Source organism: Triticum aestivum, chromosome 6D, assembly GCF_018294505.1.
Source record: "Triticum aestivum cultivar Chinese Spring chromosome 6D, IWGSC CS RefSeq v2.1, whole genome shotgun sequence".
Taxonomy (NCBI): domain Eukaryota; kingdom Viridiplantae; phylum Streptophyta; class Magnoliopsida; order Poales; family Poaceae; genus Triticum; species Triticum aestivum.
In genome coordinates this window covers 14,635,575-14,656,709 of record NC_057811.1, presented here as the reverse complement: position 1 = coordinate 14,656,709, position 21,135 = coordinate 14,635,575, and the positions used below count along the sequence as shown (strand labels likewise).

Below are 21,135 nucleotides of genomic sequence, written 5' to 3'. Positions count from 1 at the left end.
TCCCCGTCACCGACCCCCCTCCGACCTCGAGGTGAGACCAGCCAAATCTCCATGTCAATATGAGTCCTATAAGATATTTTGAAATGTTTTTGCTCATATTTTCAACCATTGAAATGTAATGGCCATCAAGTTTGAATGCTCATATGATGTAGATAAAAACATGTATATTTTCGTTCCGGCAAATTTCAGGCGCTCGATATGTCCTTTTTTAGAAAGATAATTAAACGATATTTCGGGTTGACTTTAAGTCTGTCGAGTCTCCACCATATATGAGAGGACGAAGAATCCCGACTGTTGTCGTGGGGGTAGCTTATCGTTCGTTCCCGTGTGCTAAACAATTTGGTGTAATGCACTCGGGAACGAAAGGAGGAGCTACCATCACCGACGGTCGCAAATGTCAGAGAGGAATCAGTGAGGGAGAGTCTCCACCATATATATATATGAGAGGACGAAGAATCCCAACTGTTGTCATGGGGGTAGCTTCTCCTTCATTCCCGTGTGCTAGACAATTTGGTGTAATGCACTCGGGAATGAAAGGAGGAGCTATCATCACCAACGGTCGAATATGTACACCACGTGAGCTGAGAGTTTTCAAGAAAAGACTCGACAGACCGATAGTCAACCCGTGATGAATAATAATGATCTAATTTAGGTTTTTTAGTACATATATTTAATTGTACAAGTTTAATATTTGAATTATGAACAGAAATATCATACTCGGACGACAAAAGTCTCCCGGGGGAGTGCGACTGGTGCCACGACAACCGAGGTATGTGCGACAGGCCTCACCTAGACGAAGATCGGCGCTTTAGCATTAAGCTCGAGGAGACCTTCGATGTTGAAACGGTACGCAACGACGACAAGTGTTTTTTTCGTAATTAAGCACGACTTCAGCTATTTCAACATGTAATTTTCATCTTTTACAATTCGATTAGTTTATCCCATGCCATGCAAGACGCTATGTCTTGTAGAGGATGGGTTTTGAAGACCATGAAAGTATGGAAACAAAGAAAATTCGCCTAAGGACCCATCATGGTATGGATTTCGAAGTAAATCTGTACAATTCTGAGAGCGTAACCCATTTTGGTTGCAAAAAATGGGAAGCACTTTGCAAGATGTATGGTTTTCATGAGGATATATTTGTCACCATGGATCTTGGTGATCCTGAAATCGACCAAGACAATATAGACATTTGGGTCCTTGTTGATACGCCTCCAATTCTACCGCTATGTGAGTTTCTCAAACATAGTTATTAACTAATTTATATTGTTTATTTCAAAATAGTTGACAGCTTATTTCCATTGACATCTTATTTTCATTCTTCAAAGAATGTGCGGAAGATGGTAGACAAAACCCACTACACCGAGGGCTCTGAATAACTTATCATGAGAAAAATCATCTGATCGCATTTTGTACTGATATTGAGAATTATAATATCTACAATCAAACTCCTCAACATTATGGTCAATACGTGCCACTAGTGCACGTGTTGAACTACGGTAACTACCATGGAGATACCCTGGTAAGATTTTTACTATTACGACATCCGTGCATCTTTTGCATACTTCGAAAACTAGTACATCATTGCTAACTATGAACTTATTGCTATGTTTTTCAACAGAGAATCCTGATGGATTGTGTGCCTCATTTGATGTATCAGAATGGTAGCCTTGATGTTTTGAACATACATCCAGGTCATCCTACGAATCTCAACTGTCCATACCGGATTTCTAAAAGAAGTGGAGACATGCAATCAAAGAATGGAAAAAATGTATGGACAGTCGTAAGGAGGTTCTTGGAAGCAAAAGGAAGCGAAGCGCAAGAATTGGAGACAGGATGATCTCCATTCTCCATAATGGAGAGTCAGGGTCTATATTGTTTTATGCTATTTTACCTTAAAGAGGGTATTTAGGTCCTACCTAATACTGATGATCATGTGCTAAGAACAATTAAGTAGGGTTGGTTCGATGACTATGAGGATGATGATCGTATGACTTGTTATTAATAACGAGTAGAAGTTGTATGATGATGATTAGTAGGACTTGTTATTATGATGATGCATGATGCGAGCATGAAGAGTTATTATATATCAGTGGGTGAAATGAACATGGATTGGATTGAAGTGAAGGCAACATGCATGTGGTGCATGTCGAAAGTAGTACAATCCAAACTTTATCAAGTTAGGAATAGTATTACTTTCGACATGCACCACATGTTGCCTTCACTTCAATCTAATCCATGTTTAGGCATAGAAGTAGCGTTGGTAAACCAAGCATGGAGATAAGAGATGACACTTCTCTCTATTAGCTAGCTAACAACCTAAATTAACCCCCAAAACCCCTAAACCACCCCCTTTTAAAAAAACAAAAACCTCAGCTCCTGCCAGCTGCTGACGCGTGGATGCCTTTTGGTCCTGGTTGGTGCCACCAACCGGGACCAAAGGCCCTCCTGCCTGGGCTCGCCGCAGCGGCCACGTGGAGGCTCATCTGTCCTAGTTCGTGTAAGAACCGGGACTAAAGGCCTAGGGCTTTAGTAACGACCCTTTAGTCCCGATTCCACAACTGGGATAGATGGGCCTTAAGAACAGGGGCAAATGGCCCTTTTTCTACTAGTGACCCGTTCTCCGCCCTCGTCCGGAAGTTCCCGGTCTGAAACGGAGCTCGGCTCGCACGCATCTCTGCGATTGGACTGGGCCATTCCTTCCCCGCCCGTCGGCCCGCATCCGTTCATCCACTAGCGCCGGCAGCTCCTCTGAGTCCGGCCGCCACCGCCACCTCAAGGCTGAGCGGTTCGTCCGCCAACATCTCCACGAAGCGGTGCTCTGCTTCACCGGCCGTGGATCCCCCAGTAATCCAGCCATGGCTTCAGCTTCTATGGTTTTCGCCGGCAAAGCTATTGCAACGTCAGTCATCACCAATATTATCAACAAGGCCCACTGGTAGAAAATGGGCCTTTAGTCCCGGTTCGCAAAGGCCTTTAGTCCCGGCTGTGCAACCGGGACTAAATATGCGCGACTAAAGACCCCCCCCCCCCCTTTAGTCGCGCCTCTTACGAACCGCGACTAAAGGCCCGTCCACGTGGGCGCCAGGGGTCCATCGGGGCGGAGGACCTTTAGTCCCGGTTCTCGTGGCTAACCGGGACTAAAGGCCCGTCCACGTGGGCGCTAGGGGTCCGTCGGGGCGGAGGACCTTTAGTCCCAGTTCTCGTGGCTAACCGGGACTAAAGGCCTCCTCCGCAGGTTTAGGGTTTTAGCCCCCCTAAACCTGGTTTCTTTTTAATTTGTAGTGTTTTATTTCTTTTATATTTTATTTTAATTTTGATGAAGTTTCAGTACACATATTCTACGCTACTATATACATGCATATGAAATTTCAAACAAGAAGAATTCAAGAGGAATATATAATATATATTCAATCTCGGGTGACCATATACAACTTCGAACAAGTTTCCATACACAATTAGGATGGATGACCATATACAACTTCGAACAAGTTTCAATCTCGGGTATGCATATAAATTTCTTCGTCCTCGGTATAGTGTTCTCCTTTAGGATTGATGACTTCCCTCATGAAAAATCCTGCTAATTCATCTTGAATTGGTCGGAAGCGAGCTTCTGGACTAAGCCTCCTCCGCAAGTTATCCGTCGCCTTCCGCACGCTATCCGATGCCTTCCGCTCAGAGGTGTGTCTCCGGATGTTCTCACAAACATAGTATCCACATAGATTGGTCCCTGGTGGCTGCTTATCCACATTAACTAACCTTCTAAAATCTAGCTCATGTTTGAATTCACCGACAATTTCTTCTGAGAACCGTCTCCAAACCCTACAGGGCAAAGAAAATTAAATGAACAAGGGAGTTATTAGTTACTTGATATTAGGAAATGAACGAAAGAGACCGATCGATATAGAGCTCAAATGATTGAAAATAATTACTTTTGCAGCATTTTTCTCATGTCGGCCCAACGCTTTGGATCCGAATCCATAGAGTCCATGATTAGAACTCTGGAGGTGTGAAGTTCAATATTTAGCAGAATCCAGTGGAACCTGCGGACACGTTACATGCACAGTCATGCATAACTCATCGATTAGACATACCATGCATGGAGTAAACAAAAGAGAATGGGCACAAGAGAGAAACACTCACCCAAAATGGTAAGGAAATAGAATATGACTTTTGAGTTGATGCTTTCTAAGAAACTTGTACAAGTCTTTCTCCACGTCTTCGGGGTGATTTTGTAACACATGTCCATTAACGATATGTGGGTCAATGAACCCAACATCATGGATGTTTCTTATTTTGCATTCCCAAATCTTCAATCTGCATAATAGCGTACGCAACAATATAGTTAGGACAATATATATATATATATATATATATATATATATATATATATATAGTGCAGGCAATGAAGAACGAGATGAGGTAGAAATAAATCACTTACAGAACGTAGCAACTCAGCATAGATTTGTCGAGGTCGCGCAGATTGAACAGCTGGAACAATTCACTCATATGAACTTGTACAGAGTACCGTTTGGTGTGATGCTCCTCTGTAACATCCGCATAAACATATTCTTTGTCGGCCCATGTTATGAATTGCTTGTACCAACGTAGCAGATTTCGCATTTGTGGTGGTAGACTCTTTTCCCGCGCAGGCTCGACGAGAGGCCCATTCCGCACATATTGTAATGCTATCTCACATACTGGCGCATCCTCAAGGCCTAAGAAGGCACGAAGAGTCAAACCCATCTCGGACGCTTGTTTCATGGCACTCGCTACAATCAATCCAAGTGCTGCCGCAGCTGCTATGATCTCGGGGTCCTCTTCCGGACCGGCTTTCACTATGAGCGGGGGGATCGATTGTTTATTCTGCATCCTGAGCTGGTCAACTTGTTTCCCTCTTTTTTTACTTTCTTCTTTCTCCTCCTTCAATATTTTTGCTTGCCTACGAATTTCATGTCCATAGTCGTCAGGCATATTCAGCTCGGCTTGGGACGGTGTCGTCAAAAAATCCTTAGCCCACTTCTTTTGCTTCTCAGTGAATACTTGCTTGGGCTCAGGCTCTTTTATCGCCTTCATATCCGCCTTCCATTTCTCATAATGAGCAGACGCGGCCAATTTGGTTTCAGCTTCACTAAGTTCCCAAGGCCTTGGGAGGAGAGGCTTCAGTGATGGCTCCGGTACCCTTGTGGTCTTAGGTACATAAGGGTCCGGGTTAATAGTCCAGGAGCGGGTTTCCTTGCTGTGCGCCTGCTTCTGCTTCTTCGTCGGAGGTGGATTGGGGGGCGTCGTACCCGCCGGAGGAGGATTGGGGGGCGTCGTACCCGCCGGAGGTTGTGGATCGGGGGACGGCGTCGAATGGCGTGAAGGAGGTGTAGGTGAACCACCACGACCACCACCACCGCCACCACCACCACCACCACCATCGGAGGGGGGTGGACTTGTTAGCCTTGGCGCCTCGCCTGGAAACACTATGTACTTCTTTTTCCATAGAATGATCTGGCGCTTGACATCTCCAAGTCTTCTCTCCCCTTCGGGTGTAGCTTTGTCAATCTCCAGGTCCTCAAACCCTTGGACTATGTCTTCCACCGTGACACGAGCATAGCCATATGCAATGGGGTTGTTGTGGTGGAGTGCTCCAGGTGTACAGGGTAAAGCACTGCCGCTAGCTACCTTCGTGGAAACGTTCCCCACGGGATAATGCAGATCACATTCTTTCATCTCCTTTACATCATCCACGGGGTAGTGAGGCTCCGGTGCACGAATCTCGATCATCGGTGCACTAGCACCAGGCGGGGCATCCGTGGAAGCCACGCTGCTTCTCCGCTGCTGGGTTCCGCGATCCGCTTCATGATCTTCATGCGGCCCTGCAGCCGATTTTTCTTTTACTAGTTCATGCACGGTCTGCTTCAACTCATGGAGTTCCGATGCAAACTTCGCCATAAGATCTGCATCCCGGTCCGTCTTTCTCTTACGGCTTCTGTAACAGTACGGGTCATTGTCCTGGGAAAACCCTACTTTCCACGGAACTTTGCCTTTGCCTCGTACACGTCCTCCGTGTTCATCATTCCCGAGGGCTGTTGTCAGTGCGTCTTTCTCTCTGTTGAACTTGATCAAGCCCTCTTGAGCTTGGGTCATTGCGTCAATAAGGGCTTGGGTGGGAGCAAACTTTTTCTTCCGGTGAACACACACCCCTGTCTCCGGGTCTAGCGATCCCCCATGCTCGTACCACCAGCTTTTGGCCCTTGGGTCCCATCCCTCTGTACCTAGAGGGATTCCTCGCACCCTCAGGTCCTCCTCCATCTTCTGCCACTTAGGCTCCGAAAGGCGGTATCCTCCTGGCCCCATAATATGATGGAACTTTTTCTTACTCGCATTATCCTTATTTTTTTCGATATTTCCTTGAAATCCTCCGATTGCTTCTGCCTCACAAATTCTGGCCAATCATCTTTCAGTTTCTCATGTTGTCCATTGAAATCCGGAGTCTTGCCCTTGTTGACATAGTCACGGGTTAAATTTTTCTTGAAGTTCCGGAATGCTTCGCCCATCTTCTGAAGAGCGAACTCTTTAACTAGCCTCCTCCTCTCACGTCCACCCGGAACCTCGTTACCGAATTCATCGACTTTGTTGTATTCCGGAGGTAGAATGAAATGTTCCATAAGCTTTCTCCAGCAATCCTTTTTCGTTCTCTTGTCGACAAAACGGAAACCAAGACGTGCCTTCTTTGGCTCCTTCCATTCCTGGATGGTGATCGGGACGTTGTCTCTAACAACGACTCCGCATTGGTTGATAAACTTTGAGGTGTGTTGTAGGGGCTTGCCGGTTTCACTGACAAACTCAATGGCATATGTTTCTCCTATTTTCATCGCCTTGGATTTGCCACGCTTTGTCGTACTCGATCCGGCCGAGGGCTAAAAAAAGAAAGAGAGTCGCGCGCGTTAATACATATGTATTCACATTTCAGTAAGTTTGTATCACGAGAGGCTCAATGTATATATATACCTCGCCGGAGGTGGTTGCTACTTGTAGGGGAACGCAGCAGAAAACAAAAAATTTCTGACCTACGCACCAGCCCAGGACCACTATGGAGACTACATACATGGTTTGATCTTTTTTCGTTACCGACTCGTAGCGCAGCGGGAAGTAGAGTCGATGACGATCGGCGGTGCAGATCCCCGCAGCTAGGATTTACAACCTCCCAACCGCGAAGATGTGTACCCTCATCTGCTCCTCAGACAGCCCTCCGGGAGGCGGTCGAACAGCCCCCCCGGACGGTGTCGCGGACAGCCCTTCGGGAGGACCTTCGAAACTCGAACGGTCACTCGGACAGCCCTTCGGGAGGACCTTCGAAACTCGGAGGTCACACGGACAGCCCTTCGGGAGGCACTCACGAACTAAGACCGAAACTACGATCTCTCTACAGAGTTGCACACATACGGTGTCATCTATCCAGCAGGGCTTCGCCGTCTAGAACTAGTTCCTGCCGGAACCCAGACAGCCTTACGGCTCTACGAAACTCTTTTCGTGGGAGGGAGAGAAGAAGCAAGATAATGCATGGCATGTGTATGAGAGCAAGGGATGAGTGTGGAGGGCTGCCCCTCCACCTCTATTTATAGGAAATCCCAAGGGGGTAGGGTAGTTTCACAAAAAACCCAAAATGCACATGAATGAAGTCCTTCCACAAGGACCTAGGAGTGAAACCAAGGAACAAGAGGGTCCCCAAGGGGGGATACCTCATGTGGCCGGCCACACCCCCATGAGGGGCCCAAAAAATGGCTCCTATCCATCCATGTCATCCCCAAGATCTTTTGGAGCAAAGCCCCAAAAGGTGGCTTTCCATAAAGTAACCATAAAGCTGATTTTCACTATTCACGATGACATTTTTCAGCGTCTGATCGAACTGAAAATATTTATGTGGGCTAAGAACATTTCCAGTACCCACTAAAATGATTTTCAACGCGTTCCGAAACAATTCCGGTTTTAGTGATTTTCATCTGCGAAACGCATCTGAAGTGGCTCCGGCAGCTCCGAAACATTTTCGGTTTTTATCTCAGAAAATTCCAAAAAGCTTCCAGAATGATTCTGGCATCCTCCAAGAATTATCAGGCATGTGCCGAAACCAATTTGACTTAATGGTGTATCCCGAAACAACTTTTCGGTATCATCGAAACTTATCCGATGACCTCTCTCTGCGGTACGATTCCGCTGTCCGAAACTTTTCGGTGTCCGAAACTTTTTCGGTGATTTTCTCTCAGACTGCCTGTCTAGTATTCAGCAGATAGATGACCCTTAAGCGTGTGACCCTATAGGTTCGGTGAAGTATAGACATGACCCGGAACCCCTTCCGATCAATGATCAACATCGGAGCCGTGGACACCCATATTGACCCCTATACCCACACGAATAAATATTCGAGTGAACCTCCAGTTGCCGTGTGCTATTCCTGTTGCTTCGCGATATGTTACAAATACCCGAGGTGAGACATGTTGGCATTCCCGTGGATCAACAACTTGTCCACTATGCTAGTTACCTCGTTAGCGGTATTGTTCTCTTTTCTCGTTATCGTGTTCCGGCATCCCCGTGATCAAATCACAAAGTGTCTGGCCAGACGATGATGGATACCGTAACACCGAGAGGGCCCAGAGATATCTCTCCATCGTCGGAGGAGCAAATCCCAATCTTGAGCTATCAAGTTACTTGACACACTTTTCCATGAACCCGTAAGCCGCCGTAATAGCCACCCATTTACGGATGACGTTTAACAAACCCCAAAGTTCATGAAGCAAGCATGAAGAAACTCGATACTCTCATGGTCTAAGGAATCATGCAAACGTTAACCATCTCTGTGTTATGTACCAATAAACTTGTGACGAATGAATCTCATAGCATAACATCAATCCGGGTCGATTCAGCACAAATGTTCTCTTAACATTGTGCCCTCAAAGTTGCTGGCATAGACATGCCCATGACCAGGAAAACAGAATCATCATGCAACACTTGAGCTAGTCTTAGAGGCCAGACTAGGAATACTTCTTACCGTTTATTATTCCACACGTGCATTTGAGTCTTCCTCCGAGCCTCGTGGATATTGCAGACTCGAGAATCATTGCAGTTATAGCATGGAACATAAACATAATTATGAACTCGGAGATAAATAATATCATTTATTATTGCCTCTAGGGCATATCTCCTACACTACTTGCAATTCGAGATCGTCGTTTGTTGACGGTTGACCTCCGTCGACAATGTCCGTTCCTTCACCTTCTTGATCATCGACAATGTCTGTTCCACCGTCAAGGTTCAGAAAAGAAGAGACTACATCCTCTTCTTGCTCATATTCTGAGCCTGGCACATAAGGAATCTCGTTGTTGATGATGCCCATTAAATAACGTTCAGCCTCCGGATCCCTAAGCGGCTCGGCTCTATCGTCCGCCATATGTCACTCCTGCATGTAGTAAAAATTCTTTAAGTATAAAGGAATTAAAAAATAAGATTAAGGGGTCATAGAGGAGGAGGAATTAAAAAATAAGATTATTGAGCACTAATTTGCATAGAAGTTTTTGTTTCGCACTGCCAAGTATTTTGTTTTTCCTTTTCTTTTTTCTTTTCTTTTTCCTTTTCTTATTTTGTTTTTCCTTTTCTTCTTCCTTTTCTTTTTCCTTTTCTTCTTCTTTTTCTTCTTCCTTTTCTTATTTTGTTTTTCCTTTTCTTCTTCCTTTTCTTCTTCCTTTTCTTATTTTGTTTTTCCTTTTCTTCTTCCTTTTCTTCTTCCTTTTCTTTTTCCTTTTCTTATTTTGTTTTTCCTTTTCTTCTTCCTTTTCTTCTTCCTTTTCTTTTTCCTTTTCTTCCTGCTTTTCTTTTTCCTTTTCTTTTTTTTTCCTTTTCTTTTTCCTTTTCTTCTTCCTTTTCTTTTTTCCTTTTCTTCTTCCTTTTCTTCTTCCTTTTCTTCTTTTGTTTTTCCTTTTCTTCTTCCTTTTCTTCTTCCTTTTCTTTTTCCTTTTCTTATTTTGTTTTTCCTTTTCTTCTTCCTTTTCTTTTTCCTTTTCTTATTTTCTTTTTCCTTTTCTTTTTTTCTTTTTCCTTTTCTTCTTCCTTTTCTTATTTTGTTTTTCCTTTTCTTCTTCCTTTTCTTTTTCCTTTTCTTATTCTGTTTTTCCTTTTCTTATTTTCTTTTTCCTTTTCTTATTTTCTTTTTCCTTTTCTTCTTCCTTTTCTTTTTCCTTTTCTTCTTCCTTTTGTTCTTCCTTTTCTTTGTTTGAGGAGGACGGCGGCGGGCGGGCGGCGGGAGGCAGGCGGCGGCAGGGGCAGGGGCAGCGACGGGAGGCAGGCGGCGGCGGCAGGGGCAGGGGCAGCGGCGGGCGTTGGCGACGGCGAGGAGGAGCGGGCGGCGACGGGGCAAGGCGCGGCAACTGCGAGAGTGCAGGGCGTCGGAGCTCACTGGGGGCAGGGCGAGGTCGGGGAGGCGTTGACGACGGCGAGGTCGGGGAGGCGTTGACGACGGCGAGGTCGGGGAGGCGTTGGCGTTGGCGACGGCGAGGAGGAGCGGGCGGCGATGGGGCAGGGCGCGGCAACGGCGACAGCGACGAGGAGCAGCCTGGCGGCGTCGAAGCACAGGGGCGTTGGCGTCGGGGGAGAATGTGGAAAAATCCTAAGTGCCACCTATATAGGAAAAGCATTAGTCCCGGTTGGGGAGACCAACCGCGACTAAAGGTACCCTTTAGTCCCGGTTGGGGACACCAACCGCGACTAAAGGATACCTTTAGTCGCGGTTGGTGTCCCCAACCGGGACTAAAGGTTCTTTCGCGCCGCTTTCGTTCCCGCGCGGAAAGAGCCTTTAGTCGCGGTTCGTGTCACGAACCGCGACTAAAGGTCCTTTTTCATATAAAATAAAACTAATTCATTTTAAAATCTTAAAAATACAAATAATATATCAAAAAAATCAGAAAAATAAAACTAATTCATTTTAAAATCTTAAAAATACAATTATATATCAAAAAATCAGAAAAACAAAACTAATTCATTTTAAAATCTTAAAAATACAAATAATATATCAAAAAATTCAGAAAAATAAAACTAATTCATTTTAAAATCTTAAAAATACAAATAATATATCAAAAAAATCAGAAAAATAAAACTAATTCATTTTAAAATCTTGAAAATACAAATAATATACCAAAAAATTCAGAAAAATAAAACTAATTCATTTTAAAATCTTAAAAATACAATTATATATCAAAAAAATCAGAAAAATAAAACTAATTCATTTTAAAATCTTAAAAATACAAATAATATATCAAAAAAATCAGAAAAATAAAACTAATTCATTTTAAAATCTTAAAAATACAAATAATATATCAAAAAATTCAGTTCATCGATCCCTTGAAGGTTTGACAAAAGGTTTGATACATCATTCAGTTCATCGACCAAATACAAATCATCCGGATTTGCCATCATACGTTTTAATTCACATGATCCATTCAACAAAGTTTGGTACAATAAATTATTACACATCAATTCTTCCCTTGTGTCCCTGCTTGCTTACGATTGTGCCATATCTCCTCTATGTAACCATAATATGTGACCTTTTGCCCATTCTCGGTTGCTGCATCAAAGCGGACACCACTGTTTTGGTTGGTGCTCTTTTTATCTTGGGCGATGGTGTAAAATGTATTCCCATTTATCTCGTACCCTTGGAAAATCGTTATAATCGAAGATGGTTTCTTGGCCAACATGTACAGCTGATCTCCAACATCATTGTCATTCATTAAATGTTTTCGCAACCAACTGCCGAAAGTCTCCATGTGGGCCTTTCTAATCCAGGATTCAGGCTTCCCCGGGTTGTCCGAACGTAAAATATTCTTGTGTTGCTCGAAGAACGGAGCCACCAAGCTGGAATTTTGCAGAACTGTGTGGTGTGCTTCAGTCATAGAATGACCGTCCATACATATCGTTGATTTCCTTCCGATCGTGCCTTTTCCACTTAGTCTCCCCTCGTGCCGCGATTGAGGAATACCAATCGGCTTAAGGTCAGGAACATAGTCAATACAGAACTCAATTACCTCCTCATTTCCATAGCCCTTGACGATGCTTCCTTCTGGCCTAGCACGGTTACGAACATTTTCTTTAATACTCCCATGAACCTCTCAAAGGGGAACATATTGTGTAGAAATACAGGACCGAGAATGGAAATCTCTTCGACTAGGTGGAGCAGGAGGTGCGTCATAATATTGAAGAAGGATGGTGGGAACACCAACTCGAAACCGACAAGGCATTGGACCACATCGTTCTGTAACCGTGGTAGATCTTCTGGATTGATTACCTTCTGAGAGATTGCATTGAGGAATGCACATAGCTTCACAATGGCTACTCGAACATTTTCCGGTAGGAGCCCCCTCAAAGCAATCGGAAGCAATTGCGTCATAATCACATGGCAGTCGTGAGACTTCAGGTTTTGGAACTTTTTCTCCGCCATGTTTATTATTCCCTTTATATTCGACGAGAAGCCAGACGGGACCTTCATACTGCTCAGGCATTCAAAAAAAATGACCTTCTCTTCTTTGGTAAGAGCGTAGCTGGCACGACCTTGAAACCATTCCGGATGCCGGTCATCTGGGTCTTTCAAAAGTTGCTGGTCCTGCCGTGCTTCCTTTGTATCATTTGTCTTCCCATACACGCCCAAGAAGCTTAGCAGGTTCACGCAAATATTCTTCGTAACATGCATCACGTCGATTGCAGAGCGGACATCTAGGACTTTCCAATATTCTAGCTCCCAAAATATAGATTTCTTCTTCCACATGGGTGCGTGCCCGTCAACTCCCCGCGGAACTGATTGTCCGCCAGGACCCTTTCCAAAGATGACTTTCAAATCCTTGACCATATCAAATATCTCAGCACCAGTACGTTCCGCAGGCTTCGGCCGGTGATCTGCCTTGCCGTTGAAATGCTTGCCTTTCTTTCTTACGTTATGATTTCGGGGAAGAAATCGACGATGACCCAGGTACACGTTCTTCTTACAATTAACCAAACGTACACTTTCAGTCTCATGTAAGCAGTGCGTGCATGCATTGTATCCCTTATTTGTCTGTCCTGAAAGGTTACTGAGAGCAGGCCAATCGTTGATGGTTACAAAAAGCAACGCTCGTAGGTCAAATTCCTCTCCTTTGTGCTCATCCCAGACATGTACACCAGGTCTGGCCCACAACTGTAAAAGTTCATCAACTAATGGCCTTAGGTACACATCGATGTCGTTCCCGGGTTGCTTTGGACCTTGGATGAGCACTGGCATCATAATGAACTTCCGCTTCATGCACAACCAAGGAGGAAGGTTGTAGATGCATAGAGTCACGGGCCAGGTGCTATGGCTGGAGCTCTGCTCGCCCAAAGGATTCATGCCATCAGTACTTAGACCAAATCTTATGTTCCTTGCGTCAGCTGCAAAATCTTTGAACACTCTGTCGATCTTTATCCATTGCGTTCCATCAGCGGTGTGTCTCAACTCCCCGTCGGACTTACGGTCCTCTTTGTGCCATCGCAACGACTTGGCATGCTTTTTGTTCCTGAACAGACGTTTCAACCGTGGTATTATAGGAGCATACCACATCACCTTGGCGGGAACCCTCTTCCTGGGTTTCTCGCCCTCAAATCGTCACCAGGGTCATCGCCTCTAATCTTATAACGCAATGCAGTGCATACAGGGCATTCATTCAAATTCTCGTATTCACCGCGGTAGAGAATGCAGTCGTTAATGCATGCATGTATCTTCAGAACCTCTAAACCTAGAGGGCAGACAACCTTCTTTGCTTCGTACGTACTGGCGGGCAACTCGTTATTCTTCGGAAACATATTCTTCAACATTTTCAGCAAATTTTCAAATGATGAGTCACCTACACCTTCCTGTGCCTTCCATTTTAGCAAATCCAGTGTGCAGCCCAGCTTTTTCAGACTATTATCGCATCCTGGATACAACGACTTTTTGTGATCCTCTAACATGCGATCCAAATTCTCCCTATCCTTGTCAGTTTCGCAGCGTCTCCGTGCATCAGCAATGGTCCGACCAAGATCATCAGCGGGCTCATCATGTGCCTCTTCTTCACCTTCACCTAACCCTTCCCCACCTTCAGCATCATCCTCCATGAAAGTTTCACCGAAATGATCATGATAGTTGTCATCGATATCATCCCCTTCTTCATCTTCTTCCATTCTAACCCCTCTTTCTCCATGCTTGGTCCAACAATTATAGCTTCGCATGAAACCGTGCCGAAGCAGGTGCATGTGAACGTCTCTTGAGGAGGAGTAACCCTTCTGATTCTTACAGACAGCACATGGACAGATAATAAAACCTTGCTGCTTGTTCGCATTTGCCACTACGAGGAAATCTTTCAAACCCGTAGTGAACTCGCCGGAGAGTCGGGGACCGTACATCCATTGCCGATTCATCTGCATTATTATTATTATATAAAGTATATAATTAACCATCATGCATTTGTTAAACTAACTAGCTAGAAATAATACAAGTTAAACAATGAACTACACACATGCATATTTTATCAATGACACATGAAAGGTTCAAGTTGCTAACCGCGATCGCGGAGGAAAAATAAATGAGAAAGCTCAAGTGTGGCTCGGACACTTCATATCATGTTTGTTTCAGGCTCTCGGGCATTTCATCGAACACCTTGTGTGCATAGGAGGAACCAAAAGCAAACCCACCACCCCCTTCTGAATATTGTGAAGTGAGCTGAGTGAAGTGAAGTGAGCTGAGTCCTATATATAGGGATGGGCCTTTAGTCCCGGTTGGCCTGGCCAACCGTGACTAAAGGCCTTCGGGGACCTTTAGTCCCGGTTGGCCAGGCCAACCGGGCCAACCGGGACTAAAGCCCCTCCCGTCCGCCAGCTGTCGACCGAGCGCGCTGGGCCCAGATAGTTGGTCGCGGGTCTCCTCCCGAACCGCGACTAAAGACCCCTTTTGTCGCGGTTCGATTATTTTGGGGACTAATGGGGGCGTATGGAAGCCTCTTTTTCTACTAGTGGCCTTTGACTATTTAAAAGACAACCAGAAAGCTGGAGGGCTCAAGACCACCAGAGAGAGGCTGCTCCCACAGATACAGGTGTCTTTGATGCCGTTCATGCCGAGGAAATCAGGGATCAGAGCAACGCGTTGGATGCATGGCTGTGGCAGCTCCGAGATGCCATCGAGGAAGCTGAAGACGCTCTTGATGAGCTTGACTACTACAGGCTCGAGGAGGAGGTGCAGGTGCCAAGGCAAGATAACAAGGTGCGTCGCTCTCTCCGTAAGTACAAGCGCAAGGTCATTCAAGGTTTCAATCGTGCATTCAACATGGGGTCACTAGAGAGGCTGAGAAATTCAGTCACGACTTTGGATGATGTTGGGGCGGGTGTAGAGCGTTTCTTCCAGGTTCTCAACCACTTGAATAATGATAAGATGAAGGAACATAAACGGGACATGGAGTTTAGAAACTCGCGCCAGACAAGCTCACAGCCTCGTGGCCTTTTGCTTGGTAGGGAGGAAGAGAGGAAGATTATAGTCCAGTGGTTGACCAAGCCTGAAACTAGTGCCAGCGATATTGCTCTGTTTTCTGTAATTGGTATCTGTGGGATAGGGAAGACGACACTTGCTCAAGATATATGCACCGCTGGGGATGTCAAAGAGCAATTTTATTTCGTCATCTGGGTTTGTGTTTCTCACGATTTCGACATTGAGACACTAACAAAAAAGATCCTTGACGACATAACTGGAAGAGAGACAACCATGGTTGGTCTAAATGCGCTACACAAAGCACTCAAGGAGAGGCTGAGTTCCAAGACCTTTCTCCTTATACTGGATGATGTGTGGAATGATGAGAGGTATGAGGAGTGGGTGAATTTTTTATGTCCATTGAAATGTGGGAAGGAAGGAAGCAAGATCCTGCTGACAACCCAAATGCAGTCGCTAGCTGATGTTGCTGCAAGAGCAGTGCAGCGGGAAAGAACACAACAGGTGGAATGCCAGTCTTTAAGATTTTTTGGGTTGGAAGAAACTGACCTCCTGCTTCTTTTGAACAGGCATGCATTTTTTGGTGTTAATCCTGATGATTACAGGAACCTACAACAGATCAGCTAGAAAATGGTAAACAAACTAAGTGGTTCTCCATTGGCCGCAAAAGTTCTTGGTGGATTCTTGAACGGCAACAGGGATAGTAGCACGTGGAACAGAATTTTGGACTTGGGTGTTCATAATGTACAATAGGGAAGTGAAGGGATTATGACGGTGTTGAGGCTAAGTTATCAACATTTACCAACACATTTGCAGGTGTGTTTCAGGTATTGCATTTTATTTAATAAAGACTGAGTTCACAAAGAAAGAATTGGTGTACTTATGGATGAGTTCAGGACTGATCCAGCCATTGGTGGATGACATGATACAACCAGAGGATATTGGAATGGAGTATTTAGACACATTGTGCAGAAAGTCCTTTTTTGACATAAAATCAAAGCCTCATGATAGTCGCGTTATCAAATGTTGTTTATATGATGAATATTATGAAGAAAGATTTGTTATGCATGATCTCTTGCATGAGTTGGCCCAGTCTGTGTCAGCGAGTGAATGCACAAGAGTGGACTTACATTTCTCTGGTTCTATTCCGAAGACTATCCGTCGTATATGCATTGAAATGATAAACCCTGCTGTTGTTGAACAGATTTCTCATGCAAAGAGACTGCACACACTTCTTATGCATTTTGAAGACCAAGACGAGGTAGATCAAGTGCACATCCCTCTTTTGTGCGCCTCCCCTCCTCCATGTTCGGCGTGCGGGCCATCCTCGTCGGGCCGCGCTTCCTTGGGTCGCCGGTTCTGTATAGGAGGCGCTGCTGGTGGCGGGGATCTAGTTCGGGCGAAATCCCTGGTCGGCCATGGCCGGCCGCGTCGACGGCGACGCCTGAGGGCGTCGTTCCCCTCCTTGGAGGCGTCGGTATGGACTGATCCCCTCACTTCCCCTTCCCCTAGGTCTCCCGGGCGAAAGCCCTAACTTTGTTGGGCGGCGACGGCGCTCACGGCGTCGTTCTCTTCTTCAAGGCGCCGCTTTGGGAACCTTGGGACTGGGTGACGATTGTGGGTGGGGGGCGACGGCGGTGGTGCGGCCCTATCCTAGCATGGATCTGCGTCCGTTGCTTGTAGATGGACTCGCGTAGGTGGATGTCGTCGTTTGGCATCATGATGGCGTTGATGGCAGAGGTACCTTCCAAGGTTGGCACCTCAATCTGCTCTGAAGATGGAGCAGTGAAAGATGGTGGCGACGACACATGTGAGTGTGTCGGACCGGTTTGTGCCTCGGACCCGGTATGTGGCTCGGTCGGGGCCTCCGGCTTTAGATGTTAGGCTTAGGTGAGAGGTCTGGGTATTTGGCCCAGCTTGCACCCCTTCATCATATGGATTGGAGTAGCGGCAGATGTTGCCAAGATGGCGGATTCAGGCATATTGTTGTACTGCTTTGTAAGGTCCTCGAGAATAATCAATAAAATGGCCGCATGCATCTCCCAGATGCAGAGGCCGGGGGTCATCCTCCTTTTCTAAAAAAAAGATCAAGTGCACATAATCAGTAAAGTTTTGCGTGTGGCCAGAAGCTTACGGGTGTTATCCATAATAAAAAAGTCACCGTGTAAGCTTCCTGATTCAGTGGGTGGTTTAATGCACCTTCGTTATTTGTCTCTTAAGTGGGCCTGATAAAAATGACACATTTGTGTTGGTTTCCGAAGCTTGTGTACAAGCTTTATCACTTACAAATAATGAAGTTCGATGATCGCCAACTCGCAGCTCCTTGGAAAAGGGAAATGGACAGAGTGTCCAACCTAGTTAATTTACGCCATCTGCACCTATATTCCGGAATAATACCAATGATTCCTTGTGTAGGAAAGCTTACTTCTCTCCATGAGCTATATGGTTTCTGCATCAAACAACAAGATGGTTACACTACTGGTGAACTAAAGAATCTGATGAACATCCATCATTTATATGTTTCTGGTCTTGACAAGGTAAACAGCGTAGAAGAAGCTGCTGAAGTTATGTTCGACCAGAAAAGGTGTCTGTCAGCAGTAACTTTAAATTGGTCCCAGGCTCTTCAAATTCATGCATGCCAAGCCAAGCTGAGTTGGTTCTTGATAAACTTGAACCACACCATAATTTACATATAAATTGATGATTCATGGATATCCTGGTTCTCGGTCTCCATGTTGGCTGCAAAACCCCACTCTCATTAATTTGACATATGTTTCCATACGCAATTGTGAAAGATTGCAGCATCTTCCACCTCTTGGTCAGTTACATTCTCTACAATATATTTACATAATTAACTTGGAATTAGTAGAGGGTGTGGATTCTTTGTTTTATGGAAGTGAAAAGCCTTGTGAATTGCAATATCTGAAGGTGCTAGAGATTGAAAGCATGCCAAGATGCCTGGAATGGGTTGGATTGGAGGGTAAGAATGTATTCCCTAGGCTTGAGATGCTAAAAGTTCGTGACTGTGATGCGCTGAGAACATTGCCAAGTGTACCTACCAGTATTCGCCATGTTGAAATCCATAAAGCTGGTCTGTTGGCTATGCCAGAATATTTTGGTAGTTCTGATACAACCTCGTCACCATCATTGGACCTAGCTCTCTCTAAGCTCATGATTTGAAACTGCCAAAATCTAGAAACTTTATGGCAGGGATGTTCTCTATCTGCACTCGAGGAGTTGTCCATCCAACAATGCCCAAGCTTGTCATGTCTACCGAAGGATTCATTTGGTTCACTTGCCTCCCTAAAAACCTTTAAAGTAGTGAAGTGCCCAAATTTAAGGACAGGAGAGATTAGGTTGCCCCCTACCGTGAAATACATTACTTTAGGATTGTGCGGTGAAGCTGAACAACCACTAGTTCATTCACTGAAAGGTCTTGATTCGTTGGTAGTGTTATTCTTAGATGGTTGTGCACTGTCACTTTTCCCTTCAGAAGTGTTTACATGTTTGGCAGGGCTAACTATTATGGTGTTTGGTAATTGTGCAATTACATCTCTTCCCTTGGCTGAAGCCTTCGCAACATTGACAAATCTTGAAAACCTATCCATATGGGATTGCCAAGAGCTAGTTTCAATCAATGGGATCCTTGGGAGTCCATCACTACTGTCACTGCAAATCGAGGGATGCAATAAGATCACCGCAGATCAGTGGGTGGATGACGCTGCTAGTTTTTCTAGCCTATATGAGCTTGATATTGACAATCCGCTGCTCTTGCTAAGCGAGCCATTACAAAGCATCTCGTGTGTCAAGAAACTTATAATTGCTGGTGGTCCTGAACTGAGATACTTACCTGAGGATTGGTTACTGCAAAATGAGGCACTAAAAGAACTAAAAGTATCTGATGCTTCTCACCTGATATGTCTGCCCCCACAAATGACGAGTCTGAGCTCTGTCGAATTATTCGATATATCCAATGCGAAATTGATCCAGAGTTTGCCAGACATGCCTGCTTCTCTAAGGAGTCTACGAATAAACGATTGCCACTCTGAGCTCAAGAAGCGATGCCAAAAGAATAAGGGACTTGATTGGGATAAGATTGCACATATCTGTAACATAGATATTAGCTAAGAGGTAGCAAAAGGTTATGATTCCTGACCTGCAATATGATTGGCCAAACCTAAACGCAGGCCAGTGTATGTTGGTTTCGATGGTGTTTGCCTTAATCTGTAAATAGCCAATGTGCCTGCGTACGCTCTCCAAAGAATGCACTGTTTTGGTATGTCCAAACTTCCCAATTCTTGTATTTTTCTTGTAATATGATCTGCCAAAACCTAGGAGCTTTAATATAATCTGCCAACACCTAGTTGCACTTCTGTATTTTACCTTTTTATTTTAACACACGTGGGAGCACACGATGTTAATGAGAAAGTGTTAAGATAGCGCAAAGTAGCAAATATAAAAGTATTTGCTTTAAAAACGGAAGAAGAAAGTATGTGTATTGCATTATCTTTCTACCATAATCAGGCTCACATGCATCAACCGTATCACTATGGAGCATTTGGTTCTGTGGTCTCGCTAACTATTTTTGTACTGACTACTGAACCGATCATTTGTGTTTCTTGAAAGTTGCAAAGTAAATATTATTTTTTATTTGAACTGGGCTAACCCCCTTTCCATTGCATAGAACGGAAATACACCAGTCTTACAAAGATAACAGGAGACGGGAAGGGAGGGAAGCGAGTTCAACGCACTACTGGGAAACCAGCTGTTTCCAGCTGAATGAACTGGAGAAATAATCCAATGATCTTATCAGGTACTACCGGTCTTCAATCTGCATTAAATTGGCTTATGGAACATGGAAGTGACCCAGACGTTAATTAGCTACCATTGGTTTGTTTGGTACGAACATTCGTACATACCCTTATTACTTTACTCGTGAGGAGACGAATGCATTCTATATTTTAGATTTTGTTTTTGAGCTTGGATACAATAGTTTCACATGACTACATGGTAGTGTACAGACACCCTCTTCAATTTTTTTGCGGGGGTACAGACACCCTGTTTAAACAGTATGCAGACTTCTTCACAATAAGTTTTTTCCTTGTTGTGACATGATAATTCTCTCATTTCTCCTGGTTTTGCTAAGGCTGTACAACCATGTACAATATGTAGTGGTATGTTATATGTGTATTCCTCCAATGCTTACTTTGTAATGCAGAGTATCAAATAGCTCAGTCAGTACATGTTAGTAGTGTCAAGTGAAAGCCAATTTGAAATTCATTAATGCAAAGAATAAATTTATTTTTAGACAGAACTTTTGTTGCTGTAGGGAATATCTGGTGTGTTCTTTGCGTGTGGTGACGATGATGAGACTAACAACAAATGCTTTGTTACATGAGCGAGCAAGGGAAATGGCAGCATGCTTGTTGGTTACAAAGAGATGAGTGGAGTTTCAGAAACTGGAGAAGCTGCAGGCACTGAAACTAGAGGTCTGGTCATGCATGCATCTTTCTTACAGATGCCCTGCTCTTTAGTCTTCACAATTTCAATAATCCAATCTACTAGTGCACTATATTTCTTTCTGGTCATTTTGTCTGAAGCATGAATTCCTTGTCACTTGCAGGGAGCGACACATAAAAAACTCT

General features: G+C 44.6%; 1 pseudogene; it reads left to right on the top strand.

The window, feature by feature from the left end:
• Positions 1-2,858: 2,858 nt before the first annotated feature.
• On the top strand, positions 2,859-19,669 carry LOC123141831 (putative disease resistance protein RGA3; annotated as a pseudogene).
• The last annotated feature ends 1,466 nt before the right edge of the window (positions 19,670-21,135 follow it).